Consider the following 7953-nt stretch of genomic DNA (forward strand, 5'->3'; position numbering starts at 1 on the left):
ACTATTATTGTTGGAACATTTGGTAAGGAACTCTACACATATACTGCAAAACAGAAAACCGCCACTTCAGCTGACCAAAGCAACGCTCTATCACAACTCTTTCCTTTTTTAAAAGGTTATTGAATGACTTGTGACTGTCTTCAATTGGATTACGAAAGGGGTTCATCAGCCAGGACTCTAGACCATACCCTTCATCGCCCAAAAGACCAGTGTTCTTACATTCACTCAGCACTTTCCAGACACTTGAATTTCGCCATATTTGATTGTCATGTACTGACCCGGGCGAGCTAGCCTCGACACTAGTGAACTGTTCCTTCACATGTAGCCTGCACAATTATACTAGCAAAACCCTTTCAGTTGATATATTCGTCGACAAATTGCACAGGTTTTGGAATTCGCACACGTGTACAGTCAATTAAAACAAAACAAAACAAAACAAAACAAAACAAATGGTTCAAATGGCTCTGAGTACTATGCGACTTAACTTCTGAGGTCATCAGTCGTCTAGAACTTAGAATTAATTAAACCTAACTAACCTAAGGACACCACACACATCCAAGCCCGAGGCAGGATTCGAACCTGCGACCGTAGCGGTCGTTCGGTTCCAGACTGTAGCGCCTAGAACCGCACGGCCTGTCAATTACACCAGCAGCACTTGGAAATTTACATTTTTGTAGCCACTCATTTTTAGCCACAGTAATATCATGTGTTGATGACGGAAACTTGATCCACAAATCAGCTTTTTCCAATATCTTTTTAGAATCACTACTCACTGTTTTATTCACTGTAATTTGATGAATTCTCATTTATTCTGCTATTCCAGACTGGAATCCTGGATCAGCTACATACCGAAGGAAATCATCTTCTGTTCCGATGATAATGCTCCACCTCTTCTTTCCCCTATCTCTGTAAGAAAATGCTTTGCAATCCTCTTAACATTTTCTTCGTTGAAACGATTCAGAGTTTTATAATGCTCTCCAGGTGGTTGGTTGGTTGGTTTCGTGAAGGAGACCAGACAGCATGGTCATCGGTCTCATCGGATTAGGGAAGGATTGGGAAGGAAGTCGGCCATGCCCTTTCAGAGGAACCATCCCGGCATTTGCCTGGAGTGATTTTAGGGAAATCACGGAAAACCTAAATCAGGATGGCCGGACGCGGGATTGAACCGTCGTCCTCCCGAATGCGAGTCCAGTGTCTAACCACTGCGCCACCCCGCTCGGTCTCTCCAGGTGGACATCGACGTGATCTGTAGCATTTTTCGCGGCGTAAACGTGCTGCTATTTGAGCCAAATCTGTACTCTGCAAACGTGAGCCTGCTACTAACCAGCCTTCAAGTTTTACAAGCAATTGCTTCCAGAATGAAGTCACAGCTTCTCTTTATTCTTACAGTTCATCTAATACCGAAGCAAGAACTCAAGGGGAAAGCAAAAGCTTTCATTGTTCTTTTTGTTCCCACAAGCAAAAGCTCTTGCTTTACATTTTATTCATAAATTCCGAAGTTTTAGCTTCAAAATTCGAAGGACAAGCATTTGCTGCACTTTATTCTTACGGCCCCAGGGGTTGTGCTGTGTGTGTGGCACAGGTTGATGTGCCGGTGCGATGCATGCGGTCGTCACACGACAGGCAGGCTGTGAGCTACGTTGCGTACTGTATGTCTGTTTGGTAGTCAGGGGCGAACGCTGTTTATCATCCGCTGCGTGTTCCGGTGGGCAACAGAAAACGGGTATGTTTGCAAGAATGCGGCATAACTGCATGCTCCGTTACATTGAGACTGGAGGTCATCGCTTTGAACAGTTATTACGATCGACGTAGTTATGCGCCGTATGCTGTGCATGTCCATAACACAATAAGCATGCATTTCCGACCGTTGATTCTCTATTTCAATATAATCGGGTTTGGAGCCACTATCACCTGTCTCAATTTGACCCAAAAGGTTTTAAACACCCTGTATATGTACAAAAAATAAGTTACTTCTTGTTTTTGAGTGTACGTTAACTGACTGGGTAAGTCAGCTGACAGGTCGGGAAATGGTTTGGGCAGACCACATACAATAATATATGTTCTAAAGAACTATATGGGACAAGATTCACAAGAGATGGCACAGTAAATTATCACAATAAGCACATGCGGATAGATGCAAATCCCTGAGCAATCAAGGAGGTGAGTCATCAGGATCGCTTCAGTATCAGTGTGTGGGCAGGAATTGTCGGTGACAGTTTCATAGGGCCATAAACTTTACCAAACAGATTAACGGCTGCTATGTATTACCGACTTCTGCACGATGAATTACCAGAGGTACTGGAGAACGTTACTCTTGCGGAAAGACAAAAACTGTGGTAAAGACAACAACGACTGTGGTTTACGTACGTCGCGGCACAAACCTACTTTCGACGGATCGTGTCGCAGTACGTCACCTCAAAGTTTCATGCACGATGGATTGGTCAGGGACTTCTGCTAGATAACGCAAGATAGGTAGTTAAAGCCCGAGTTGGTGACATATAAAGTGTTGTCATTAAATCGTCGAATTATGAAACACTCTCTCACGGGAATCCATAATTTCCCTTTAATTTTAATCGTTAAGGAAATCCCTCCTCTGTTTCAAAAGGCACATTCTTTCTTCATACAAATTGCAGATGAAGCCGTTGCTTGCTATAGTATGTAACTTTTCTGACTGTCGTACCAAAAGGCCATACATAATGCCAGTAATATGTCCGCAAAGAGCTAAGTTCACTAATGTGGTTGCACCGACGCTCTGTTGAATCATACCGCGATTGTTGATGTACCGAAACAAAAATTGCTCCAAGAATTGTACCATAATACCTGTCGAACTTTATTCGGGTTGTCTATTTGGGTACATCTCATTGTATATATGACTACGAGTGTGTATTTGGCAGTAAACAAAGCCTACGTTGTATAGCTTGTTACCTAACTGTGTGTGACCTTAATAAGCAGTATTTCCAGCTGAAACTTGTATACGCGTTACGAAGTAACAATTAAGTAACCGCAAAGACGCGAAGGGAAAAATATACCTTGAGTCAAGGGCACCCAATCATTTAGGTTACCTGGGCCACGTTGGACGAAGACGAATATACTTAACACCAGAAACGAAGTAGCGTGTAGCGGGAGTTTCAGATTGAAAATATTCAGTTTATCATAAATATACATAAACGGACTTTTTATTTTATTTACTGGTCGTGTGACGAATGCTCACTTCTTGTGCCGCTGTGATACTTGCCTGGGGTCGATTGCCGCAAGACTGCTCGTCTCCTACCACTGAGTAAGTGACTCAGCCAGCAGAATTGCTGCCATTGGCAAGGCCAACCACACAATCACTTCGATCCGCAGTTGCGTCTCTTTAATAACAGCTTCGTTAAAAAGAATTTTCATCGCTTTTAACTGGTCGGGAAGGTAAGCGTTGTGGCTGCTCGATGTTCCTCGCCATCGTGTTGCTATACGATAGCCTGTATCAGAGCCAAAGTTCCTCTGAGTCTACAACCGAGAGAGACTGCACAGTCGTTGGACAATGGACTCGTATTTGGTAATTCAGATCCCCATGTGAGGCTCCAAATTTAAACTTGCCTAGTTTCCCTAGCTCGGTTAAAGAATGCTGTGATGTTTCCTTTGAAAAGGTCACGACAGTGATACTGTCTCAGCCTTCCCCAATCCGAGTTTGTGTTCCATCTTTGACAACCTCGTCGCCTACGGGATATTAAAAGCTAATCTTCCCTTCTCTTTTCCAAAGTGTGCTTGTAGAGCGAGTGAAATAGAAACGGCACACGCGATTTTTCACTCTGCTTAATAACGTCTTCCTGATTTGTGGGACCTAGACTTGGCTGTGGTGGTGGACTTCAAGTTCTGCCTTTATTTTACTTCCGTACACATTCACAAGAGCTCCGACTTCCCAATATAGCTAGGTTTCATCGTTACATACGACTGCGCCTTATGTAGAAAGTGAGTTGCAGAAATCGAACACAGTACCACTTTTCCCAGCACACTGTCTACCACTTAAAGACTTATTATAGGACTACACATACGTACCTATAAGCCGAAAAATCCTGTAGAATATAAAGCAATATAGCCGAAAAATCCTGTAGAATAGAAGCAATATAGTGCTTTTCATTCATCTGTATACTTGTAGATACGTTGAGAAATAATGTACATTACCTAGCAGAGGGAGTACTTCTTGTCCCTCAAATTTACAGTTTTAGAATTTAGTTCACGGTTAGAGCACCAATTACTAGGACTGTGTCTCTTTCTGAACTGAAACGTGTCTTCACAGTCCGAACAAAAGCGGTCATTAGGAGTCCGCAGAATATTTCTTTCATCCACCGTTAGAATCATTTTTGGAAATATTAGTACTATATCTAGATTCTAGCAACATAAATACAGTTTTTCTTGGAACGTTAAACAGTTCACATTTCTTAACGCAAACTGCGGATGTTTTCGGTGTACTCACAAGATTTGATTCTTACAGTTGGTCAAATACGACAGAGGTCTCTCAACCTCGAGAGATATTCCGCCAGAGATCTTACCATGTTTTAGAAGAATATATCATAAAGAACTGATTCTACTGAGTATTCTATAAATACATCTTTACCTACGAACAACATTCTATCACTTGCTATATCCGTCTTAGCGTCTTATTTTTTCCAGAGAAAATCTGACTTACGTCTACATCTACATTTACATCCATACTGCGCAAGCCACGTGACGGTGTGTGGCGGAGGGTACCCTGAGTACCTCTATCGGTTCTCCCTTCTATTCCAGTCTCGTATTGTTCGTGGAAAGAAGAATTGTTGGTATGCTTCTGTGTGGGCTCTAATCTCTCTGATTTTATCCTCATGGTCTCTTCGCGAGATATACGTCGGAGGGAGCAATACACTGCTTGACTCTTCGGTGAAGGTATGTTCTCGAAACTTTAACAAAAGCCCGTACCGAGTTACTCTCCTGCAGAGTCTTCCACTGCAGTTTATCTATCATCTCCGTAACGCTTTCGCGATTACTAAATGATCCTGTAACGAAGCGCGCTGCTCTCCGTTGGATCTTCTCTATCTCTTCTATCAACCCTATCTGGTACGGATCCCACACTGCTGAGCAGTATTCAAGCAGTGGGCGAACAAGCGTACTGTAACCTACTTCCTTTGTTTTCGGATTGCATTTCCTTAGGATTCTTCCAATGAATCTCAGTCTGGCATCTGATTTACCGACGATCAATTTTATATGATCATTCCATTTTAAATCACTCCTAATGCGTACTCCCAGATAATTTATGGAATTAACTGCTTCCAGTTGCTGACCTATTTTGTAGCTAAATGATAAGGAACTATCTTTCTATGTATTCGCAGCACATTACACATGTCTACATTGAGATTCAATTGCCATTCCGTGCACCATGCGTCAATTCGCTGCAGATCCTCCTGCATTTCAGTACAATTTTCCATTGTTACAACCTCTCGATACACACCAGAAATCACTCTTACTTCAGAAGACTTCTCTCCATTGAGAATGTCATGCTGCGTTCTGTTATCTAGGAATTCTTCAATCCAATTACACAATTGGTGTGATAGTCCATATGCTCATTTGTCTCTTAGTAATTCTGTACTGCAAGTCCCTCCATTTTTGCAATTCTATACGTTTAGAGTCAGCTGCTCATTTTTGTACCAAGTTGAAGACGTTTTAATATTTCACTGATGCACATTTTTCGGGTAACACTTCATTATACACGACGATACCATTTTTACAAACTCTGACATCCCAGCTTATCTATAAAGTCATTAAGATATATAGCTTGATCTATAATGATTCATTTACGTTTTACTGAGACTTACACAAGGTTAACGTAGTGTCTGCTGATGACAGTGTGTTCATACGACGTGTTACATTGTGTTTGTCAGCAAAGAATTGAATCCAGTCTTCAGTCTGACTAAATGCAGTAACTGGCTTGTTATAAAAAGTGTCATTGGGACACAAAACGTAACTCTCAAAACTCACACATTACTCACATACACTTGTAGACAAAATAAATCAGTGAATAAATAAATCGACGCTGCACGAAGGAGTTATCCGAATTGACGGAAATTGGTAAATGTGGCGTACATGTACAGACAAACAAATGATTGCAGCTGAAACTTCCCCTTTGTATGTAAAAAATGACAGTGCTGGAAAAATTCTTACGTTATTTGATTTTCAAATAGCTGAGCAAAACTGAACGTACTCAGACAGTTCTCTCTTTACTTATTCTGATCATCACTAAACTGACACGCAATATTTTTAGCGCAACCCAATCTGACTTTCAGTAATCCCTACAAAAGAATGGCCCTGACTAACAATATTTATACCTTTCATGAATCACTTACCTCACAAGAATCTTCGTTACTCGAACTACTGCAATACAGCGAGCGCCAATGCTGCCAGCTAAATAAAAGATTGAAACTACTGAAGGCACTAACTACTGACCTCCGCCTGCCCAACGCTACACGCTGTTCACATCCAACTGCCCAACACTACACTAGCGAATATTCCAACAATGAGTCCAACCAGCCACAGACTGCATACAGCGCAGTCAGCGATTTTAATACAGAGCGCTATGTGGCGTCACCAACATAATAACCTAAACAGCCTACTTACACGGTTTCAGGAAAATTGAATTACTTATTCAAGAGAAAAAGCTTCACAAACTGAACAAGTCAATAACGCGTTGGTCCACCTCGGCTCTTGTGCAAGACGTTATTCCGCTTGACATCGATTGGCACAGTTGTCGGTTGTCCTCCTGTGGGATATCTTCCAATTGGCGCATTAGGTCGTCAAAATCCCGATCTTGTTGGAGGGCCCTCGGTTGGGGAGAGATCCGGGGACCTTGCTTGCCAAGGTACGGTTTGGAAAGCACGAAGACAAGCAGTAGAAGTTTCGCCGTGTGCAGAAGGGCATTATCTCGCTGAAATGTAAGCCCACGATGGCTTGCCACGAAGGACGACAAAACGGGGCGTGGAATATCGTCGCTGTACAGCAGTTCTGTAAGGCTGCCGCAGGTTCGGGGCCCACAAGGAAGACAGGCCGTGGTGCTTACGTCACACCACGTGACACTGCAGGTCTTACGAGTGCCGGCAGCCGTCTGCGGCGGGGAGCAAGTAATTATTTCAGAAGAGTTTAGTAATTCATGACTGCGTTTTTAAACGAATGCAAGTTCTTGAAAGCACACGACAAAGTTAAGGCTTTTGGTGGGTAGCTTTTTAGTTAGGTATTGTTTCCCGTGAGCCCTGCATGGAGCTGAGATTTCGCAAAGCGTGGTGGAAAAGCTGATTAGTGTGACGTCACAAGTTTTTTCAGTGCCCATATATCTCGTTGGCTCCGTGCGGATGAACCAAAGGGGTCTTGCAATGAAATGGAATAGCACCTCAGACTACCACTCCTGGTTCCAGGCTCTATGGGGGGTGACAGTTGTACTCCAGTCAATGAGACACCTGATCGAAGACGTGTCTGGAGACGCACCGGACAGTAGTGGGATATCAACCGGACTGTCAGCCGCCATAGGGCCTGGCAGTCAGCAGTCATAGTCTGGGGTGCAATTTCAGTACATAGCAGGATCCCTTTGGTTGACATCCGCGGCTCCCTTATAGCACAGCCGTACGTCGACGATATTCTAAGCCCCGTTTTGTTGCCCTTCATGGCAAGCTATTTTGGCTTACATTTCAGCAAGTTAATGGCCACTTGCACATGACGAGAATTTCTACTACTTGTCTTCGGGCTTGCCTGATCCTACCTTGGCCAGCAAGATTTCCGGATCTCTCCACAATTAAGAACTTATGGAGCATTATGCGCAGGATCCCCAAACCAGTTCGGAATTTTGATGAACTACTTGGATAGAATTTGTCACAATATCCCTCAGGAGGCTATCCAATCAATGTCCAGCCGAATAACTGCTAGCATAAGGGGCAGAGGTGGACCAACACGTTA

Source organism: Schistocerca cancellata, chromosome 2, assembly GCF_023864275.1.
Source record: "Schistocerca cancellata isolate TAMUIC-IGC-003103 chromosome 2, iqSchCanc2.1, whole genome shotgun sequence".
Taxonomy (NCBI): domain Eukaryota; kingdom Metazoa; phylum Arthropoda; class Insecta; order Orthoptera; family Acrididae; genus Schistocerca; species Schistocerca cancellata.